Source organism: Saimiri boliviensis, chromosome 15 (genome assembly GCF_048565385.1).
Source record: "Saimiri boliviensis isolate mSaiBol1 chromosome 15, mSaiBol1.pri, whole genome shotgun sequence".
NCBI classification, from domain to species: Eukaryota; Metazoa; Chordata; class Mammalia; order Primates; family Cebidae; genus Saimiri; species Saimiri boliviensis.
In genome coordinates, this window is record NC_133463.1 from 29,477,522 (window position 1) to 29,501,302 (window position 23,781).

Consider the following 23,781-nt stretch of genomic DNA (forward strand, 5'->3'; position numbering starts at 1 on the left):
GGTACTGGGCTGTAGGCGATAGAGCTCTCTCAGCAAGAGCAGTGTTGATCCCATGTGACTCTGCTTCTAAGAAAGGCTGTCCTGCTCTGGAAGTCTACAGCAGAAGACAGGGTGCTTTTCCATGAAGCACAGTTTGTGGAGAATTGATTGGGAAGACAACCAGGAGAGCTTTGAGAGTGGCCCATGGTGGGTCTTCAACATGTGAACGCTGTGTAGGGAATTCGCAGGAGTTCAATTGGATTTTGTACAGCACCCTCTGGTGGCCAATTTTTCAAGCATGTTTTTCCCAAGAAAAATTGGAGCAAACCCTTCCGAATGAAGCAATTTTGGAACCACAGTATGTGCCATTTTTGTAGTGATTTCATACCTCTTTTAGGAAAGTATTTTCCTGCTTCATATATTTTATGTTCAACAACATTTTCCCGAGTCTTAACCTGGATTCCTTTCAACGCTGTTTAACTTTTCCACTTCTTGGTTTTTCTACATTTGAAGAAGGTAGTCATGCTTCTCCTGGCATCTGAAATGCACATTTTCCAATCCTGCCTTTAAAGAATTTGAAGGAAGGAAGAACCAATTGGAAGGACAAAGACAACTTCTCCTAACTTCATTCAGTGTAAAAGGGATACTTGCTACCATTCCCATGGTCGAGACGTATTTCCTAAGTTAATTTATTTAAAAAATTTTAAAAAATGTATGTGAAAATCTCTTGGAAAATTTTGAAGTCCTGCACACACGAAAGTATTATCCTTATCTCTGTCATCTGTGTCTCGAGAACAGGAAACAGTCACTGAGCTTAGTTCTAAAGGCAGGGGTTCTTCAGGCGGAAGATTGAAAGATCATTCTTGTATTCTCTCATTGAACATTTATTAACTGACTGCAGTTAGCAAACACAAAGTTCCTAAGGAGTTACAGTCTATTTACTGGAGGAGAGAAACATAAACTAATATAACAATGGATAGATGCTTTTATAAGATGCAATTCCCTTTACATTAACAACAGTACAAGACAACTTTAACCCATACCATTTGGGAAGACATACCATCCAAAGACATATATGACTTGCTAACAGTTACATATGTGTGTCATGTAATGGAAAGTCAACTCACATAATTAATTATGGAATAATTGAATGGTTTAGATGATACCTTAAAAGCTGTCTTCTATTCCACTGTTTTCTGAAATAACAACAAAAAGATGCATTAATAAAAAGAAAGAAGAAAGGGTTGCAGTGCAATCACAGTGTCTGGAACACAGGAGAGACTCAAAAATATTTGAAAAATGAACAAACACTTTAATAGCAGGACAAGGAAAGGGATTTTCCTATTTTTCTGGTGAGTTTTGTTCACAATGTTCATTTTGGAACTAAATGAGAAGATCTCACATTCTAGCTATGAACATGATAACATCTATAGGCCCTTCTGTGGATCTGTGGGGAAAAATGTGAAGAGTTTATAAACAGGATGCTGTGGAAGATTAGATTTCCATCTTCCCTATAGGCAGGGTGGTCAATGAGTCGCAAATGGCAATTTTAGATGTTCTTAGAATTGACTCAGATAAAAGGTGGATTCTTTTTTGCTTCCTTTTCTCTGTTTATCTGGAACACAGATGTAATTACTGGAGCTCCAGCAGCTATATTGGGTCATGAAACACACTGGAGAAAGGAAAGCTCCTGTTAAGAATGATGGGGAGCAGAAAGAGAAAAGGAATCTGGGTCCCTGGTGACCATGAAGCCACCAGTCTCAACCTTAGACTGTCCACCTCTTGACCTCTTTCATGTAGGAGACATGAAACCTTTATTTTGTTTAAGCCTAGAATTGAGTTTTCCATTATGCACAGCTGAGCCAAAGGCTAACTTATACCCTGCCATTTTTATTGTTGTTCTCAGGGACTTGACTGTCAAGAATTTCTTTTACCTTCTTTCATAGCTTTCCCTGCCACCAGCCCTCCACCATCCTTAAGTCCAGGGGTCAACAAACTTTTTCTTTAAGGGCCACACAGGAACCATTTTAGGCTTTGGGAGCAATATGATCTCTACGGCGTACTAGAGGAAACCCAATTTGCTTTTGTAGTGCAAAAGCAGCCACAGACAATACATAAACAAATGTGTGTGGCTGTGTTTCAGCAACATCTTTATAAGAACATGCAGCTGGCCCGTTTGCTGACCTCTGCTTGCTTGCTTTGTTTTTTTTTTTTGTTTTTTTTTTTTTTTTTTTTTTTTTTTAGATAGTCTCACTCTGTCGTTCAGGCTGGAGTGTGATAGTGTGATCTCCACTCACTGCAACCTCCGCCTCTCGGGTTCAAGTGATTCTCCTGTTTCATTCTCCCAAGTAGGGATTACAGGTATAAGCCACCATACCTGGCTAATTTTTTTTGTATTTTTAGTAGAGATGGGGTTTTGCCATGTTGGCCTGGCCAGGCCAGTCTTGAACTCCTGGACTTAAGTGATCCACCTGTCTTGGCCTTCCAAAGTGCTGGGATTACAGGCATGAGCCACTGCGCCCTGCCCTGACTTCTGCTTTCAGCCACAAACTTGAAAAATAGCTCTTGCTCATAAAGTGATTGGAGACAGCCTGTTGCTCAACGATGTCTCCCTTGCTGGAACACGATTTTTCCCAGGCAGGCCATGTCTTAGTGTGTGTATTTCCATTCCTCAGTACAGCACTTGGCATATGATACAGGTTCGGTATATATTTTCAAACAAATAAATTGAAGTGAAGAATTGAGTCAAGGAGACAATAAGACCTTTGAAGGCCAAAAGACTGAAGTTGGTAATGAGACATCAAGCTCTGGATTGAACTAAAATCCTTTGCAGTGAAAACCTCTTGAGTGGTTGTGAAACTTGAACTTAACAAAAATATCTCTTCTTATTTTTTTGAGCAGATTAATCCATGGCCCCCATAAAATCTTCTGCATATTAAACAACAGGGTAAGAGCACCACCCCTTCCTCTCCCTCCACTGCCAACTTAGTGGAGACCTAGACCCAAGGATGGAGGAGCTGTTCCTCATCGTCTGAGCCTGCTGGGGTGAATGGGCATGAAAAAGTTGGAGAACAGAACAGGCAAACCAGGTGAGCTGAAGTGGGTCCCTGCTTGCTGGAACTGGAGAGAAGGGTCATTTCCAGCAGGAGGGCTGCTTCCACTGCCTGGGGCTACAGAGGGGGACTGGGTCACATCTGTGACCATGTTTTGCTTCTTTCCTTTCTGGAAGATGGATGTAAATAGTGACTAGTTTCTCTGGACAGAGGCTGCCTGTACTTTTCAAGGGACAAAATCCACATGCCCTACATGCAAACTCACACTCCCATCTTTCCCTATTTATCTCGTAAGCTCACAGTTTGCTGGGCATGGTATAAGATGCAAATAAGGAATAATGAATACTTAAAGTGTGAAGGTGTTTGCTCCAGTTTTGCTCAATTCCCTGAGAATTTACATATTCTGGTCCACATTCCCTTATCCAAAACCCTTAGGGCCATATGTGTTTTGGAATTCAGAGTATTCTGGTTTCAGAAAGGCAAAACAGTGCACATGTTATATATTATGTAACACCCCCAGTGCAGTCTGAATAAGTACCCCTTGACCAAACACATTACTATTTGTGCAGAAAAATATGAGTATTCACACTCAGCAGGACCAGTGAAGACTGCCAGTAGTGTCATTCACGTCAGGTCAGGTTTTGCCACCAAATAAATTTTGATGCCAAATATATTCAAGGAAAAAGAGGTTTTCACAATTTTTGTATTTCAGAAATGTGGATAAGGGATTCTGGGCCTGTATTCAGTCAGTCTCTCTCTCTCTCTTTTTGAAGACAGAGTCTTGTTCTGTCACCCAGGCTGGAGTGCAGTGGCCCTCATAGCTTACTGCAACCTTGACCTCCTGGGCTCAAGTGATCCTCCTACCTCAGCCTCCCAAAGTGTTGGGATTACAGGTGTGAGCCACTGCACCTGGTCAATATTGTCTTTCTTAAAGTGCTATCTCCCAATGATTCATGATTAATTTTCCTACAGAAGCACATCTGTATACTGCATCATGCTCTGCATAGTAATCTCATTTTCAGACTTGAAACTGTTTTTCATGGAGTCATCAGCACACTGCCTTACACTGCCATATATATATATATTTACAGTTGATGAAACCAAGGCCAGGAGGCTCTGGGGGGTGGTGTGGCACAGGGAAACACAGGGTCTTTAACTTCTTTATTTTTTTTTTGGAGATGAAGTTTCACTCTTGTCACCCAGGCTGGAGTGCAATGGTGTGATCTCAGCTCATTGCAACCTCCACCTCCTGGCTTCAAGTGATTCTTTTGCCTCAGCCTCCCGAGTAGCTGGGATTACAGGCTTGCACTACCATGCCTGGCTAATTTTTGTATTATTAGTAGAGACAGGGTTTCACCATGTTGGCCAGACTGGTCTTGAACTCCTGAGCTCGGATGATCCACCTGCCTCAGCCTCCCAAAGTGCTGAGATTACAGGCGCAAGCCACTGCACCTGGTCAGGGTCTTTTAACTTCTAGTTCTTTGTCCTTGTCATTGCTGCTTGTTTGCACACAATGGGAGTGATGGTTTGTATATATGCCCAGGGGTTAAAAGGAAGAGAAGCTGGGCCTCAGGCAGTGATTCTGAGCAGGGGGCCATCCCCCCTACCCAACTTTCCCCACCTCCCCCCAGGTAGGAAGGAGGGCAATTTGGCAATGCCAGAGATATTTTTGGTTGTCACAACCGAGGACAGGGTGCCATGGCATGTAGTGGGTAGAGGCTAGGGATGCAGCCAAACATCCTCTAATGCATGGGACAGACCCCACTGTCCTCTCTGTAATAACCAAGGATGAGCCTGTCCTGAAGGTCAGTAGTGTTGAGGTTGAGAATGTAACCTAATTCAGAAAAAAACCCACTCAAAGGTCTTGAGTTAGGAGACACAGCTGATTCCTTTCTGCATCAGTGGCTGTTTATGTGGCTTTAGGCAAACCCTCCAGCCAGCCCACCCCAGGCACTGTGTGGGTACTGCACCCAACCCCTGAACCCTACCCCCTAAAAACCAAACCACACCTGCCTTCTGCCAACTGAAACCACGTGCCTCTGACTCAGATGGTGGTCTGAAGTCCCAGTCAAGGATGGGCTGTGCTATTGGCCTCTGAGGGAGAGTGAACAAAGGGCTTTCCTCTCTGCTATGCGAGTATGCTTATAGAAATGAAAAACCTGGCCGGGCGCGGTGGCTCAAGCCTGTAATCCCAGCACTTTGGGAGGCCAAGGCGGGTGGATCATGAGGTCAAGAGATGGAGACCATCCTGGTCAACATGGTGAAACCCCGTCTCTACTAAAAATACAGAAAAAAAAAAAAAAAAAAAAAGTAGCTGGGCATGGTGGCGCGTGCCTGTAATTCCAGCTACTCAGGAGGCTGAGGCAGGAGAATTGCCTGAACCCAGGAGGCGGAGGTTGCGGTGAGCCAAGATCGCGCCACTGCACTCCAGCCCGAGTAACAAGAGCGAAACTCCGTCTCAAAAAAAAAAAAGAAAAGAAATGAAAAACCTGGTCAAAGTAATAAAATGAATGCCTTTAAGATCAGAATGGTGATTTTACCTTTCTTGTCTCATGATCACTTTGTTAAGCAACATGGGAAAGGCAAAGTGTTGTCTTTGGTAACTTTTGAATCCCCAGCAGAGGGCAGACATTGCCTGCCTAAAGGAAAAATCTAGGTTCTGTGCCTTCAAATAGCGGCTAAAATGCCCGTATCTGCAGGAACCAGCTGATTGATGGACTAGCTTTCAGGGCCGTTTCTTTCCTCTGTGTCATAATGGGCAAGATGATGGTTGTCTCACTTAGTAAACATTCTGTGTCTGGAAAGATTCGATTTGTCCTTTTTTTTTTTCCCTTAGGCAACAATTTTGAGGTGATTTGAAAAATCTTTCTTGAAGAATTAAAAAAATTTTCCATTTAAAAATAATGTAAGCTCATTAGAAAAAATTGAAAAATAAATCAAAGTGCAATTATTCTTATCCACTCAAAAAGGACCATTGTTAATTTATTTTTTGTGCTTTTTTTTCCTTCCAATCTCTTTTCTATTAAAACTTCTGAAATGTGAAATTAAAGTTTCTTGAATTTTCTCAAAAAATTATAAAAATTTCTAATTAAAAATAATGTAAGCTTATTAGAAAAAATTGAAAAATAAATAAAAGCACAATTTTTCTTAACCACTCAAAGGGACCATTGTTAAATTTTTTTTTTTTTTGGTGCTTTTTTTCCCCCTCCCAATCTCTTTTCTATTAAAACTTCTGAAATGTGTTTGTAGCAATGACGCATAAGGGGTCCTTGACACATTGAGAAGTTTATAAATACACTGCTTTCTCCTCTCTATGCTTCTGCTCCCAGCTCAACTGGGAACTCTTTTTCTAAATCTCTGAAACTCCTAGATATCCTTCAAGGTCAAACTCCAATGTCTTGCTTGATTCTTCTCAGCAGGAATTGATCTATTTTCTCTGTATTTTTGTGCCACAGTACCTATGACTCTCTTATGGTAACTACCACTTTCTGCCTTTTATTATGAGTTTTGAATCTTCCAACTACGTCTAATTTTTTTTTTTTTTTTTTTTTTTTTTTTTTTTTTGAGATGAAGTCTTGCTATGTTGCTCAGGCTGGAGTGGCTGTTCGCAGGTTCCTTTATAGTGCACTGCAGCTTTGAACTCCTGGGCTCAGGTGATCTTCCTGCCTCCACCTCCCAAGTAGCTGTAACTAAAGGTGCCACCACACCCAGCCCGAATTCCGAATTTTGAATGTAGGACTCCCACTTCATCCTTCTGTCTTCCAAAGCAGAAACATTGAGATATCTCATGGTAAATACTCATAAGCATTTGTGAAAAGGAAGGAAAGAAAGGAGGATGAAAGGAAGGAAAAGAGGAAGTAGAGATGAAAAGGAGGAAATAAAGGAAGGAAATCATTTCATTCTCACCTGTGACAAGCTTTTGAAGAAGATGGGAAGGGATTATTCCAGTTTCACAGAGAAGGTCCAGAGAGTCCAAGTGCTACCTCCTGTTTTAATGCCATTTTAATCTGAATTTTCTCAGATTAGAAGGCTAAGAATTTGGGCATTGCTGTAAGTTGAGCTGTTGCCTCCAAAATGATAAATTGAAGTCCTAAGCCCTGTACCTGTCAATGTAGCCTTATTTGGAAACAGGTCCTTTGCAGATGTAATCCAGTTAAGAGGAGGTCATACAGGATTAGAAAGGGCCCTAAACCCAATGACTGATGTCTTTATAAGAAGAGGGAGGTTTGGACAGAAAGACACACGCAGGGCCAGGTGTGGTGGCTCATGCCTGTAATTCCAGCACTTTGGGAGACCAAGGTGGGCAAATCACTTGAGCTCGAGTTTGAGATCAGCCTGGGGCAACATGGTGAAACCCTGTCTCTACAAAAAAATACAAAAATTAGCAGAGTGTGATGGTGCACCTGTAGTTTGAGCTACTCTGTGGGGCCGAGGCAGGAGGATCTCTTGAGCCCAGGAGGTCAAGGCTGCAGTGAGCTGTGATTGTGCCACTTGTACTCCAGTCTGGATGACAGAGTGAGACCCTGTTCCAAAAGAAAAGGAAAAAAAAAAAAAAAAAAAAAAAAAAGAAAAAGAAGACACACACAGGGGGAGAATGGCCATGTGAAGGCAGATATAGAAATTGAAATGATGCAGTTACAAACCAGGAAATGCCAAAGATTGCTCAGGCAACCTGGAATGGAAGAAGCTGGAAAAGGCAAGGAAGGTTTTCTTCCTGGAGCCTTCAGAGAGAGGATGGCCCTCCTGACACCTTGATTTCATACTTTTAAGCTTTGGAACTGTAAGAGAATAGATTTATGCTGGTTTAAGCCACCCAGTTTGGGGTAATTTGTTACAGCAGCCCAAGGAGGTTAATGTATCATGTTAAAAACTTTTAGTGACAACAGGCCCACCTGGGGAATGCAGAGAAGTCCTGTGTATATTGGAAGGAAGTCAATATTCCAAGGAGATAAAGAGAGTTCTTGGTAAGGGTCAGACAGAAGAGGATTGTTTGATGGGTTCGAAGATAGGTTTCTGTTGTTTCTTTGCCAAAATTTTAGTACAGGCAAATCCTTCTTTTCCCCTAATTTGTATTTCAAAGTATTAAGCCTTACTGGAGGTCTTTGAAGAATGTTGCAGAAGTTTAACCATCTGATTTCTTCTCTCACCAACCAGCCGTCTTTAAATGCACATAACAGCAGTCAGCATCTTGCTTGCTTCTTAATGGTTTCTGTTGTATCACAATATGTTGCAACAGATGATGCGAAGAGCTGAAAAGTCATAGCCACCAAGATCAAGCTCTTAGGATGAAAAATAAGGATTTAATGCACTGCAGCCATTCATTTATTCATTACCATCCTAAGGGTCTTACAGGATTCTGAGGATTAAATTAGTACTGGGAAGATACTGTCAAAAGTAGAGGAATGGAATTTCCCCTCTGAAATAAGACCAAACACTTCCCTGCATCCCTATGACTCAGGTAACTTCGATAGTATGGTCCCAAGATAGAGACATCAATTCTTAGGATACAACAACTTGTCAGGGATGTAGTTGAGACTGCTTGATAAATGTCATCATCACTCCCCACGGTAGGAAAAATAAGTAAAGGATGCCAAGATGCCTTTCATTAGTTTCCTATGGTAACCTCTATATGCCTCCAGCTTTGCATGAATAAAGGTGAAGATGATGGTGACAGAGATAAGACTGCAGAAAAACAATGGCAAACACTATTCCAGACAGGATTTTAGTCTTGGCACCTAGTGGTGTCAAGCACATAGTATCCACTCTATGAAAGTTTATTGAATGAGTAGAATAAATGAATACATAAATTAGTGGATTTGGAACCTTCACTGCAGTGTCCTTTATTGCTTTGTAATCGAGTTTGTTTCTATAATTTCCTCGCAGGATGTCTAGAAGTAAGGGATGCTCAGTGGATACTGACAATATATGGCCAAAGTCATTAATTTAGGGTAGTAGCGAGTTTTGACTTTGCCATATTACCTCCTGTCATATCAGTGTCACTGGCTCCTGAGCATATTAATAGGCTGGTATTTGATCCTCGACAAAGATTTTAGAGGTACTGTGACTGTCATTGTCTTTATTTATTTCAGATGGAATCTCGCTCTGTCACCGAGGCTGGAGTGCAGTGGCACAATCTCAGCTCACTACAACCTCTACCTCCTGGCTTCAAGCAGTTCTCTGCCTCAGCCTCCCAAGCAGCTGTGATTACAGATGTGTGCCATCATGCCCGGCTGATTTTTGTATTTTTAGTAGAGACCAGGTTTCATCATGTTGGCCAGGCTGGTCTTGAACTCCTGCCATCAATTGATCCACTTGCCTTGGCCTTCCAAAGTTCTGGGATTACAGGTGTGAACCACTGCGCATGAGCTCACCATTTTTAAAATCAAAGGCAACTACGTAGCCTACAGCAGTGACTGACATTTCTACTTTCAATTTCTGGTAAGTCCCTAGATTCAATTCCCATTTAGCTAAAAATAATAATTGTCGTAAGTATTTTCTGACCACAGAATTTAATACCAATTGATTCATTCAACATATATTTTTTTTGGCACCTACTATGTGCCAGACACTTTTAAAGCACTGAAGATTTTTCATTGAACAAAATGCCACTACAGAGCTTAAATTCCAGTGGGAAAGGAGCAATAATAAACAGATAAAAATCTAAAACAATGTCAGATATTGGAAAATGCTATGAAGGTGAGAGAGAGAGACATCAAGAAAGGCTACTGTGGTGTGGGTGAGAGTACCCTTCATAGTTATGGGGGAGTTGGGGAGAGATCTGTTTTCAGGAACAACATCAAGAGATCTGTTTTAGCTATGTGAAATTGGAGATGCCTATTAAACTACTGAACATTAGTTTCTCCTGATATTAGATTTATATCTATGTGCACATGCCTGTGTGTTTGTGTGTATAAAATAATGTGAAGAAATGTGAATGAGTTAAAAGCATTCTGGACAAGAAACAGGGAGCCAGAAAGTCAAGACCCAATTATAGGAAAAAAAAAAAAAAAAGTAAAAGACCTTGACCAAATAGCTTAATCTTACTAGGTCTTCTTTTATCTTTAAAAGAAGATCCATCAAGATTATCTCTTCTTACTATTTTCAGATCCTGTGATTCTGGATTTGTGACTTCTAACTTAAAACCCTAGACCCATAGAGTAGCTACCAAGTAATATGGTTGCCCTGAGAAAGCCATCAATAACCTAAGTTTTTTATGAAGGCAAAGTTGTTTGGGAAGAAGACATGGTTCTTTCTGTGACCATTCATGCTCCATCAGCAATAGATAGTGCATGATAGACCCATGAGGAAAGGAGTTTTTCATTGCTGTTTGGGTAGTTCTTATATGATGGGTATGCTGTGGTTGTTCTGTACTCAAGGTGTTATACTGTGGGCCTTTTATGGGGAAACCACCTCTATTGCATAAGAGGAAGAGTTTAATCTCAAAGGAGGAATTATACATTTAGGTGAGCAATGCAATCCCACCTCCACTGAGATACTTACCATATGGCCACCCACTATATCTGTGAAATCCAGTGGGCTTGTCTCAGTTTTCACATTGCCTGACTGCTTTATGTCAGGTGGCATTGCTGCTGAAACTCATAGAACTGTCCACCATAACCTCTCGATCCAGACAACACCCGTTTTCTGATTACTTCCCTGAGTCCTGCTGCCCTGAGTCATTTACTGACTTTTCCTCTTTCCCCCATTCCTTAAAAATATAAGACTCTCTTCATAAGGATCCATTCCTGGTGTTTTGTTTTGTTTCTTCCCTCTTTTTTCTGTACACTCCCTGGGCCATGTTATTTATGCCTTTGCACCTCCCACTCTTAGTTAATTTTCATTCCTAAGTTATCAGCCCTCTCTTAGGAGCTCCTTATTTAACAATTAGGCATCTCTGTTGGCGTGTCTTCGAGGCTTCTCCCCATGGCAGATCCAAAATTGAACTAATGATTTGCTTTCTCACTTCTCAAACTGGTCCACTGCTGCCCCTTTTTGTATCTTTCTTACTCTCACCATTGAATCATTTAAGCTAGAAGTCTCAGAGTCAGCTTCTTTATTTCCATCTTGTTCATTGTGGTAGTCAGGCTTCAAGCTGGCCCTTCACGATCCTCACCTCCTACATTCACCTCTTTTTAGGGGCCCCTCCTACAGTGCGTGTTTGGTCAGTGTGATCAGAGAATATGCAAGCAGTCATGGTGTGTGACTTCTAAGGCTAGGCCATAAGAGAAATTGCCACTGTACTATATTCTCTTTTGGGTCACTCACTCTGGGGAAAGCCAGCTGCCACATCACGAAGGCATTTAAGAAGCCTCATGGAAAGGTCTGTATGATAAGGAATGGAAGCCTCTTGCTAACAGTTAGCATCAACTTCCAAACTATAGGAGTGAACCATTTTGGAAGTGGATCCTCCAGCCCTAGTCAAACCTTCAGATGACTGTAGCCCTGGCCAATACCTTGACTGCAACCTCATGAGAGATCCTGAGCCAGGACCACCAGCTAAGCTGTTCTTGAACTTCCTGACCCACAGAAACTGTGAGATAATACACATTTATCATTGTTTTAAGCTGATAAGTTTTGGGATAATTTGTTACATAGGAATACATGCTGACAAAAAAAGCTATAAAGCACATTTCGATAGCCACTGTATTCTTTGATATGGCAATGTAATATTGTTGCTATTGCAATGTAAATATTTCTTAAGTATAACTCATTTTCTTTACCTCCTCTGTTCTTGCTCTCATTTTAGGCCTTTATTATCTCTTTCCTGGACTATTGTAGTATCTCCGTATTGGTTTTGTGCCTGTAATTGACTTCCTCTCCGACTTCTAATTCATCCTCCATGTTGTCATCAACTATCCTTTAAAAATATAAATCTGATCATGCTGCTCTCCTGCTCTATGAGTCAAGATAGCCTGGAGTTGTTATGCAGTAATAAGAAAGCCCTTGCAAATCAAAGTGGCTAAGACAACAAAGTCTTAACTCTTACTCCTGCTACATGTCCACTGTCATTCAGCAGGAAGGCTCTGCTCATTGCAGTGCAAGGCAGGTGAGCCCTAACACTGGGGATTAGCCCAGTAAAGTTCTTGGCTTTGTTTAGGAAAGAATTCAAGAGCAAGCTGGGGATAGACGAAAACAGCTTTATTGAGGAGGTGGTGTTACAGCATGGTCGCTGCTCCTACAGAGCAGGGCTATCTCATAGGCAATGTGCTGCGAGTAGCAGCTCAGAAAGTTCTGTAGTCATGTTTATACCCACTTTTAATTACATGCAAATTAGAGAGTTATTCAGAAATTTCTAGAAAAAGGGCGATAACTTTTTGCTAGTTGCCACGAAAAGAGTGGTAACTTCTGGTGTTGCAGTGGCATTTGTAAACTGTCATGGTGCTGGTGGGCACGTCTTATGGGGAGGTGCTTTCAGTGCCACTTCCCTGTTTCAGTCAGTCTTCATCTCGTCTGGAGTTTAGTCCTGCCTCTTACCTCAATTGCAATCACTCAGGAATCCAGGCGGACAGAAGAGTCACTATCTTGAGATTGTTAGTCACTGGCCAGACAAAAATAAAAAAAGAATGTGGCATCACTTCTCTCTCTCTCTCTCTCTTTTTTTTTTTTTTTGAGACAGAGTTTTGCTCTTGTTGCCCAGGCTGGAGTGCAATGGCACCATCTCGGCTCATGACAACCTCTGCCTCATGGGTTCAAGCAATTCTCTTGCCTCAGCCTCCTGAGTAGTGGGGATTACAGGCATGCATCACCACACCTGGCTGATTTTGTATTTTTAGTAGAGACGGGATTTTACCATGTCGGACAGGCTGGTCTTGAACTCCTGACCTCAGGTGATCCACCCACCTCAGCCTACCAAAGTGCTGGGATCACAGGTGTGAGCCACTGTGCCTGGCCAGAATGTGACATCACTTCTTTTCACATGTCATTGTCCCAAATAAGTCACATGATCACGTCTGGCTTCCTGTGGGCAGAGAAATTCTCTCCTGTCATGTATCTGCTTAGAACTTTGGGGTGGAAACACCTTGACTTTAGGCTAAGTCCAAATCCCTGTGCAGATCATTGCAAGGTCCTTTGTGATTTGGGCTAAGTCTGCTTTTTCAATATCATCTCCTGCTACTGTCCACTTTTCATGCAGTGCTGTGCTCTAGTTACACTGCATTACTCTGCATTCTAGAATATCCTATGTATTTTCTTTCCTCTGTCTTTGCACATGTTAAATTTGCCCAGCAGAAACCTACTGATCTCTTAAGGTCTTATTTTTTCTTCCTTTACGAAGCTATCCTGGAACTCCCTAAACAGTCCTTCCTTCCTCTTTGACCCCATTCCTCTTTGCAGATACCTCCCTTATAGCATAGCTTTCATCACATCATAAGGTAGGAACTGTTTATTTTTTATGTCTGTTCTTAAGTCTAGAGCAGGCGTCCCCAAACTACGGCCCGCGGGCCGCATGCGGCCCCCTGAGGCCATTTATCCGGCCCCCGGCTGCACTTCAGGAAGGGGCACCTCTTTCATTGGTGGTCAGTGAGAGGAGCACAGTATGTGGCGGCCCTCCAACGGTCTGAGGGACAGTGAACTGGCCCCCTGTGTAAAAAGTTTGGGGACACCTGGTCTAGAGCTCCTTCAGGATAGAAACAATGTCTTACATTTGTGTGGCTTCTGCCAAGCACAGAGCCTGGCACATAGCAGCTTAGGAAATATTTATTGAATGAATGTGTAAATATCCTCCCCCACAATCCCTGAAGATTAGTCATAAATGCTCTGCTCTCTGATCTGTGGATTTTAAGGGACTTTTGCCATATTATTTCTTTCCCATTATGTCATTTTGTTTTTCTCACTTTCTAATAAAATACTGACTCTTTGACTTAAAAACCCAAGAACTCTATTAGTCATGCCTCATGAATTTCTTTTCTTTGCTGGGTAACCCTAACTAGCTCTGATGGAACTCTCACTTGTGTTTCTCAACTAATTTTAATGACATTTAATGCCAATATTTACCATGCTGTCTTTATGCCAGGCTACATACTTGGCACTGGGGACCTGAAGACAGATGATAGTTTCTTTATTCAGTGAGTCTTGTACCAAAATATTATATTTCACCCACATCTTTAGGTGTGCAAGGGACATTCTGAAGTGCCATCATAGATGTTCTTTTTTTTTTTTGAGATGGAGTCTTGCTCTGTCGCCCAGGCTGGAGTGCAGTGGTGTGATCTTGGCTCACTGCAACCTCTGCCTCCCGATTTCAAGAGATTATCCTGCCTCAGCCTTCCGAATAGCTGGGATTACAAGTGTCTGCCACTGTGCCCAGCTAATTTTTGCATTTTTCAGTAGAGACTGGAATTTCACCATGTTGGCCAGGCTGGTCTTGAACACCTGACCTCAGGTGATCTGCCCACCTCAGCCTATCAAAGTGCTGGGATTACAGGTGTGAGCCACTGCACCTGGCCTGGAAGTTATTAGTCACTTTTTTTTTTTTTTTTCAGTATAGGATACGTATAAAGCCTTTAATGGGAAGACAGTGTCTTCCTATCTAATATCTGTTAAAAACCAGACTGTTATTTGGGAATATTAGCTACTTAAACTGATTGGCACTTAATAACACAAATTAAGTGGCATTTTAGGGTGGGAATCTGGGAGATGGGATGGTACATTTTGAAAGTTAGAGTGAATTAGGAGTGTTTTTAACCTGGATAATTAAGTGGCTAGTGGGGAGGAGCTGGGCACCTTGAAGTAGGTGGAGCTCCAGCTGGGGAAGGCTGGGCTTCTGAAATGGAAAAGACACTGAGAAGGTATGTAGAGTCTAGAGCTGCACCGTTCAATATGGAAACCTCTGGCCACATGTGGCTGTCAAATACTTAAAATGTGTCCAGTCCAAATTGAGATGTTCAATGAGTGTAAAATATACAGCAGATTTGGAAGACTTAATATAAAACATTTAAAAATCTCACAATAATTTTTCATATTCATCACACATTGATATGATAATATTTTGGATGTATTTTGTTAGGTAAAATATATTATTAAATATTAATCTAATTAGTTTCTTTTTACTTTTGAATGTGGCTATTAGAAAATACAAAATTACACACATGGCTCACACTTAGGGTTTGCATTGCATTTATACCAGACAGCACTGGTCTAGAAGATAAGCATTGCCCATTCTGTTGTTTGTTGCCTCCGTCTTCCTTCTTTCCATTCCTTTCACCCTTCCTTACTGAGCATCCTCTATGTTCAGGTTCTGTGTGAGGCTCTTGGTTACAGAAGGGAATTCTCTCTAGCAATTTCCAATCTAGTGCTAAAGAAAGCCAAATAAATGATTACACTACAATGTTGTTATGGGATCTGTGAGGTGTCAGTTTTCATCCTGGAAACCTCTGTAGCTGGTGGTGTCTTTGCCTGAGTTCTTTTCCTGTGTTCAAGAAGAATGAATATGCAGACAAGTGAAGGGTGAAGAAGATGTAGAGGAGCTTTATTTAGCGTTAGAACAGCTCAGAGGAAACCCGCAGTGGGTAGCTCCTCTCTGTAGGCAGGTCATCCCGTTAAGTGTTCAGCTCTCAGCAGAGAGGGTAGCTTCTCTCTGCAGCTTGTCCACCTGTTGTATCTCTGTCCTCTCCCCTTTACCCTGCTCTGGCTGAGCCTGGAGTTTTTATGGACCTCAGAGGGAGGAAGTGCCTGCCAGTTGGTCCATGGGCAGCCATGGGTGGGTCCAGAGGAGGCACTCCCCTTGGCAGGACTGGGAGCCTGGCCCCCAGCCTTCAGGCCTTCCGTGGCCTGAAGATGGGGCCTTACTGGGGACCCAGCACTTCTGCCAAGGACTCTGCCTCCCACTGCCATTTAAGGCCCTGGGCTTGGCCCCAACTCTACTCTGAGATCAGACATCAGAGCAGGCACTGCGAGAGGGGAGGCCAGGCAGCAGGAGCAGACAGCTCTGAGCCATCAGGGACCGGGGGGAGGGGCTTCCAGGCCCCCACAGGATACAGGCTGCAGATATGCCCAAGTCCTGGACCTGGGAGGACAGGCCATAGCTGCACCCAGGGAGCTCCTGCCTCACCAACTTGGAAGGGGTGGGATTGCTATTTGTCCCTGGCTCCTTCCTGCTCCGTGGAGCTAGAGGCCCAGGTCTGCAGTCATGGATCCTGTAGCTGCGGCTGCATCCAGGAGGGCAAATTTTGCCTGCTCGTGGCCCCCTCTATGAGCACAGGCTTGGATCCACAGCTGCAGTTTGGGTGGCTGTAGACCTGCCCAGAATGGGTGGAAATCCCACCTGCTCCATGGAGTGTGCAGCCCCAGTTGCACCTTCCTCCGGCAGCTGGTGTGATGGCAGCAACCACTGCCATCAGTGTGATAAGTACTTTCTTAGGCCATACAATGGGAGTTCTTTAGGGGAACACTTGACTCTGAATAAAATGAGCCGGAGAGACTGGAGGTGACTTGCAATTCTGCCTACAGCCATCTGTAGGAAGTGGCTGAGTCCAGGAGGCAATGCCAAATCAAATAGGTCTCTATCCATTTGCCTCTAATTATTCACTAGAAGGCAGACTTTACATATATTCCAAGGGAATAATGACCCTTTCGGTTGTGTCAGGAGTAGGAGGAGAAAGGAAAGGGGACTTAAAGATTTGGGACTTTACAGTTTTCAAAACACTTGCTTGGTGCTTCACATACACCATCTTTTTCATTCGCTTCACAGACCTTTGAATTATGTATTGTCTCTAATTACATGTAAGGCACCTGAGACTTAGAGACAATCGGAAACTTGCACATTTCTCTTTGGTCAACTGTCTTCAAGGAGGCACTGGATAATTAGGAAAAGCTGGCTCAGTGCCAATCTTCTGCCATATTGAAAGAGTAACTTGAAAAATCATCTTGTTGATCATGATGCAATAATGCCATCTTATACACAAAAGACATCTCATAGCTTTTAATGTCCATGATCAGTGAATACTTACAGTAATTTTTGTCTATTTTCTTATTTTTACAATTCTAACATTTGGTTAAGTGTTAATGATGGCTACATGTACTAATCGTTGGATCCCAGTTGGTTCTCTCATGTCTGCTATCCATCTTTCCTATGCAAGTTTACGTCTGTTTCTGTCACTAGGGTTTTTCCATTGTAGTGTATGTTTTCAATGACAGAATTCTCTTATTAATGGGAGAGAAGAACTCTCAAAGGTCTTTACTTGGTGTACTTTTCCTTTTCACTTTCAGCTCCTATTTTCCTTTTGTCTTTATCAATGATATTATTACTTCCTTTTCCATTTTCCCTTTAAATATCTTATTACTACCAATAATGAATATTGTCTAAGAATATCAGAGTAAACCATCACTTTAGCTACTGCAAATTAGTGAAAATGGTTTTCAGATTAGTACAAAATTAGTTGAGTGGAATTAGTTTCAAGAAATAAGTCTAGGACATTTACTCACTACCTGTAACACCCAAAAATCATCCTTCAGGAGAGTGTCTAGGAGGAGTATTTTTGGATAAAAGCCCTGACCAGAAGTTTATGATCTGGTATCTGGTTCCTTCTGCCTCTGTTCTGCCATCCTCATTGTTGGCTACATCTGGCTAGAAGCAACATGTCTGCAACAATTTCTGGCAGGGTTAACATCTATAAAGACAACCCCTCTGGTCTTCCAGTGGCTTTTTGTTAAGAATGAGAGAAGCTCCAGCCTCTTGCATTTCATTGGCCGTCCATGGGCTATATTCCTGTGCGTGAGCCAATCACTCCACAGGAGTAGTATCACCCTTAGAAGGATTGCCTTTAGCTGGGATGAATCATCTTCCCTTGAGGCACTTGGGTGTGTGGCACCTGAACAAAACTGTGGCTCTGTTAGAAACGAAGAAAGGGGAATGGGATTTGGTAGGCAACCAACAATGGCCCCAATGCAAAGCCAGCACAAGGGCCGGGCGCGGTGGCTCACGCCTATAATCCCAGCACTTTGGGAGGTCGAGGCGGGTGGATCACGAGGTCAAGAGATCGAGACCATCTTGGTCAGCAAGGTGAAACCCCGTCTCTACTAAAAATACAAAAATTAGCCGGGCATGGTGGTGCACGCCTGTAATCCCAGCTACTCGGGAGGCTGAGGCAGGAGAATTGCTTGAACCCAGGAGGCGGAGGTTGCGGTGAGCCGAGATTGTGCCATTGCACTCCAGCCTGGGTAACAACAGCGAAACACCATCTCAAAAAAAAAAAAAAAAAAAAAAAAAAGCCAGCACAATTCAGTGTGGTGCAAATGATGGGGAAATATTTTGGTGGACTGTGGTGACACAAAGAAACACAAGTGGAAGTTCCTTGGTTATCAGGGTAGTCAAAGAAGCCATAGTGAGTAGAAGACCTTCAAATACACATTAAAATATTATAGCCAAAAATACTTTTATATGTAGGACTGCTATGTTATTCTGCCGATGACCTCATGCTTCCACAGGGGAAAACAGATGTTTAGAGCGAAGAGTTAGGAAAGAAGGGAGAGAAAATGAATCCAAGTTCTGCAGCATAACAGTCAGGTGTTTCATCAACTTAGCTGCCTGAGTCCCTGGAGAGAAGGTGAGATGCTTGAGTCAGATGTTTATACATCAGTGGTAGATCAAAAATAAATTAGCCCTTTGCTATATCAAGCAGCCCGTGGTGGTGTTTTGTCACATCAGATTGCTTATTTATTCACGTTAACAGTAGGAATGAACAAGATGAGTGTGATAGATAGGACTGGATCCAGTTCACACTCTCCCTTGGGGATAGTAAGAAGTTCTGCACATTTCTGATTATTTCCAGCAATGGATGAGAGTCAGAGCACAACTAATCTAAACCGGCAGTCAAAAGGGTTTCTTTTCAGCAGCTATTACTTGTACATGAACACAAGTGTTATCTGCTATTTTGTTACTGAAAAATCTGTCTTCAAAATTAGACATCTCTGATTTCCTCCTGTCAGCCCTCCTGATGTTCTTTGGATTTCTGTTTCACTCAGTCGGAGTAACCTCTGTACCTTTGCAGATGCTGTTCCTTCATAGAGTGCCATTTCCTGCCTTGTTCACTGCCAGATTTATGTGAATTTATGTGAGGCTTTGGAAATCCTTCTTCATAATAATTTCCTGACATTGAGGTGACTGAAGTGTCCCTTTGTTTTCAAAGTTTATCCAGCTGGAAAAGAAACTGTTTACCAGAAGGGTGACAAACCATTCCAGTTTGCCAGGACTGGGCTGGGGAGGAAAAGTATCCAGGGATGTGGATTTTCAATGCTAAAACCACAAAAATACTGAAAAGTTAGGAAGATTTGGTAATTGTGGAACACCAGCCGCTTACGAATAAGGAGGAAGGAGAGCCAGAGGGGGTTGAGGAGCAAGAGGTAATAGGTGAAGAAAAGAGTAAAATAGTGGCAAGGTTCTCATCCTGCATTCCGGGCTTTGAAAAGCAAGCAGTGAGGACAGTGTGGAGATGGGGACAGCTAGCAAGGTGTTTATCTTTTCTCTTAAAATACGTTTGTTACAAGCATGACAGTTTTTTTTTTAAGACAGAGTTTCACTCTTGTTGTCCAGGCTGGTGTGTAATGGCGTGATCTCAGCTCACTGCAACCTCCGCCTCCCAGGTTCAAGCGATTCTCCTGCCTCAGCCAGCCTAGTAGCTGGGATTACAGATGCCCACCACCATGCCCGGCTGATTTTTGTATTTTTAATAGAGATGGGTTTCATGATGTTGGCCAAGCCGGTCTTGAACTTCTGACCTCAGGTGATCCACCCGCCTCAACCTCCCAAAGTGCTGGGATTATATAGTCGTGAGCTACCGTGCCTGGCTTACTTTTTTTTTTTTTTTTTTTTTTTTTTTTAAGAGATGGGATGTCTCCCTGTCACCCAGGCTGGAGTGCGATGGCATGATCATAGCTCACTGCAGCCTCCCACCTCAGCCTCTTGAGTGGCTGGTACTGCAGGTATGTGCCACCACATCTGGCTAATTTTTAAATGTTTTCTAGAGACAGGGTTCCCTATGTTGCTCAAGCTTGTCTCAAAACTGCTGTCTTGGCCTCCCGCAGTGCTGGGATTACAGGCGTGAGCCACTGTGTCACTCTAAAATGTAAATATTACTCTTAAATGGAAGCAGTGACTATTGAATTATCATGATCATTGAGTCAAGAATTTGTGAGGCACTTATTGAGAGCATCCTCTTAAAAACTGTCACTTATTCCCATTCATTCCTCCATTCATGTATTAATTCAACAGATTTTTACTGAGTGCCTATAGTGCTAGACTCCGTGCTGGAGCCATCAGCCTGGTGAGGCCCTGTTCCCCTGGAGCCAACTCTCAGCCCCTTGCTGCATATCATCTTCTTCATAGCTGTTGGGTTTACTGTGCAGGGGGATCTTAGCAGACTTCCAGAGCAGTCCTGGGAGTCGAATGCTCAGCAGAATGTTGGCAAGCTTTAGTATAGCTTGCTACCCCAAGTACTCTGAGATATCCAGGAATGAAAGCCACTACAATTCATCCTCAGCTTAGATGCAACTGCGAGATGGAAAAAGCATCATTCTTTGGCTTAACTCCACAGCTTCTTTATCATCAGTTGCCTCTGTCCACCCCCAAGAACTCCTTGTAGCTCCCTGAACTTGCCTGCTTCTCTTTGGCTTCTAAGCCTTTCTGTAGGCTGTTTACTCTGTTTGTACCTTCCCCATGCAATGCCTGTCCCACCCATATGAACACGGCTTATGTAGGCCTGCTCCTGAAGTTTCATGTTCACCATTGCTTCCTCCTGTAAACCTCACAAGGCCTCTCCTCTGAACTCTCATAGCACACTGTACCTGCTCCTCTGTAGCCTTCTATCACAGGATTGAAATTTACTTTGTTACTGTACCTGTCTTTGTTACTAGATTGTAAGCATCCAGGACTGTGCCCTGCTCGCCACCGAGCAGGTGCCTAATAAATATGTGTTGAATAATTGAAGGTGAGAATAAAATAACATTCCACTAAACATATAGTAAACTCATATTCCATGGTTTTTATTGAAGTTAGCTGACATATTTGTCTCATTCAAGAAGATATTCAAAATATTTATTACTCCTGCACTAGACCATCAATCAAAATGGACCCTGACCCAGTGTTGCTAGATTAGGGAGCTAGGGCTCCTTCTGTGCCAGATGTTAACTCTTTACCAGTTGCTGGATCATGGGGAGGTAGGGGGTCTAGGGAAGGGCCTGATGTCAGGGGTCAGGAATGCTGGAAACAGTTATTGGTGCTGTAAGTAGACAGTACCAATTGGTAAATATTTCAATATTTTAACAAGAACCATGGTCATCCAAGTACATTTGGGCCAAATTTTAGCCCTAGTCAGGTTCACTTTCTCAATAAAATGAATGCTGTGGAGTTTATAGCAGGACGAGAAAGGCTGCATTTTAAATAGCCTCAATTTTCCCCAGTGGAATGATCTGTGTAATTTTATCAAATATGTTTATTCATGGGGAAGTCTCTTTATGCAGGTTTCATAGCAGAGCAGAGAAACATTGATTTTGTCTAAAACTCTGCTGAATGCCAGGCTGATGGGACTGATTGGGGCCCACACTGGACCTCTGTCCCCATCGTGGCATTGACTTAGTCCTAACGCAGAATGGATGGGGAAGCTCTGGTGGAAACGGTGGCAGCCATGTAGGGTTGGGGGCTGAATGCCCCTTGGAGCTTTCTAAAGGACACGGACCCTTAAATCCCAGAGATTTAAAACAACCAACCAACCTCTGAACTGACTATTTTTCAGATCCTGAAAATGCCAAAGTGTGAAATCTTAAGAAATGGAATTCCTTAGATATGTTTGAAATCTTTTTGTGTTTCCAAACACTTTAAAATTTGGCTTAATTTGATGTAGCGATAGGGAGATAGCTGGTATAGATCTGTGGGTCTGTTTTGCTCAAGCACTGAATATAGGAAAGTGTTTAACTACAACCTGTATGCTAATAAGTGCAAATTTCAGTAACTCTGCCATGTTCCCCAGTGGAATTCTGATCTAAAAGAATTATACAAAGCTGTACTTTCTCTCTAAGCATAAGGGATTTCCCATGGAAAAAGAGTTCAGAAAGTGCAGGTTTGTGTTATAAAGGCTGTTTTCTACCCATTTTAATATATGCTTTGAAAATGCAAGGGTATTAGAAGAAGAGGAAAATGTAAGATCCAAGTTATGTACTGAAAGATCCTGGGGAATGACTTGTAAAGTATAATAGGATATAAAATAATAAGAGATTGCATCAGCACCAAGAGAATGCTGTTCTCGATTAAGAGCTCAAATCAAATGGCCAGGACACCTGAAATGACTCAGTGAAAATAGAATCCCCAGAAGAATCTTTCAAAATAAGATGATACAGAAGGGCAAAAGCATATCCAGAAATTGCTAAAGTCATACACTAAAGAAAAGTCACAAAGAATAAAAGGACATGGAATGTCAAAAAAAGGTGGGGAATAGAAAGCGGTAGCTCATTAAAACATGGTATGAAAATTGTACTATTGTACTTTTTCTTATACAAATAAAATAATCTCATGGGCAGGCCAAGATTTATGCTCAAAGATGTTCACCACATTGTTATTTATCATAACTGAAACATGGAAGGAATCTTTTTATGATGATTATTATTATACTTTAAGTTCTGGGATACATGTGCAGAATGTGCAGCCTTGTTACATAGGTATACATGTGCCATGGTGGTTTGCTGCACCCATCAACCCATCATTTACATTAGGTATTTCTCCTAATGCTATCCCTCCCCCTGTCCCCCACCCCCTGACAGGCCCTGGTGTGTGATGTTCCCCTCCCTGTGCCCATATGTTCTCACTGTCCAACTCCCTCTAATGAATGAGAACATGCAGTGTTTGGTTTTCTATTCCTGTGTTAGTTTGCTGAGAATGATGATTTCCAGCTCCATCCATGTCCCTGGAAAGAACTCATTCTCTTTTATGGCTGCATAGTATTCCATGGTGTATATGTGCCACACTTTCTTTATCCAGTCTAACATTCATGGGCATTGGGTTGATTCCAAGTCTTTGCTATAGTGAACAGTGCTGCAAAAACATATGTATGCATATGTCTTTACAGTAGAATCATTTATAATCTTTTGGGTATATACCAGTAATGGGATTGCTGGGTCAAATGGTATTTCTAGTTCTAGATCCTTGAGAAATCGCCACATTGTCTTCCATAATGATTGAACTAATTTACACTCCCACCAACAATGTAAAAGCATAGCTATTTTTCGACATCCTCTCCCGCATCTGTTGTTTCCTAATTTTTTAATAATTGCCATTCTAACTGGCATGAGATGTAGTCTCATTGTAGTTTTGATTTGTATTTCTCTGATGACTAGTGATGATGAGCTTTTTTTCATGTGTTTATTGGCCATGTAACTGTCTTCTTTTGAGAAGTGTCTGTTCATATCCTTTGCCCACTTTTTGATGGGGTTGTTTTTTTCTTGTAAATTTAAGTTCCTTGTATATTCTGGATATTACCCCTTTGTCAGATGGATAGATTGCAAAAATGTTCTCCCATTCTGTAGGTTCCCTCTTTGCTCTAATAATAGTTTCTTTTGCTGTGCAGAAGCTCGTCAGTTTAATTAGATCCCATTTGTCAATTTTGGCTTTTGTTGAAATTGCTTTTGGTGTTTTAGTCATGAAGTCTTTGCCCATGCCTATGTCCTGAATGGTATTGTCTAGGTTTTTTCCTAGGGTTTTTATGGTTTAGGTCTTACATTTAAATATTTAATCCATCTTAAGTTAATTTTTGTTTAAGATGTAAGGAAG

At 42.2% G+C, this 23,781-nt stretch overlaps 1 protein-coding gene across 6 annotated transcripts in view; it reads left to right on the plus strand.

Moving 5' to 3' along the window:
• TSPYL5 (TSPY like 5) overlaps positions 1–23,781 on the plus strand; it is a 282,157-nt gene that overhangs the window by 3,862 nt on the left and 254,514 nt on the right. For all 6 annotated transcript variants that reach the window (XR_012514053.1, XR_012514052.1, XR_012514055.1 and 3 more), the window contains 2 exons: positions 2,881–3,068; positions 9,122–9,470. The gene's annotated coding sequence lies outside the window, so the exon portion shown is untranslated. The remainder of the gene's footprint in view (positions 1–2,880; positions 3,069–9,121; positions 9,471–23,781) is intronic.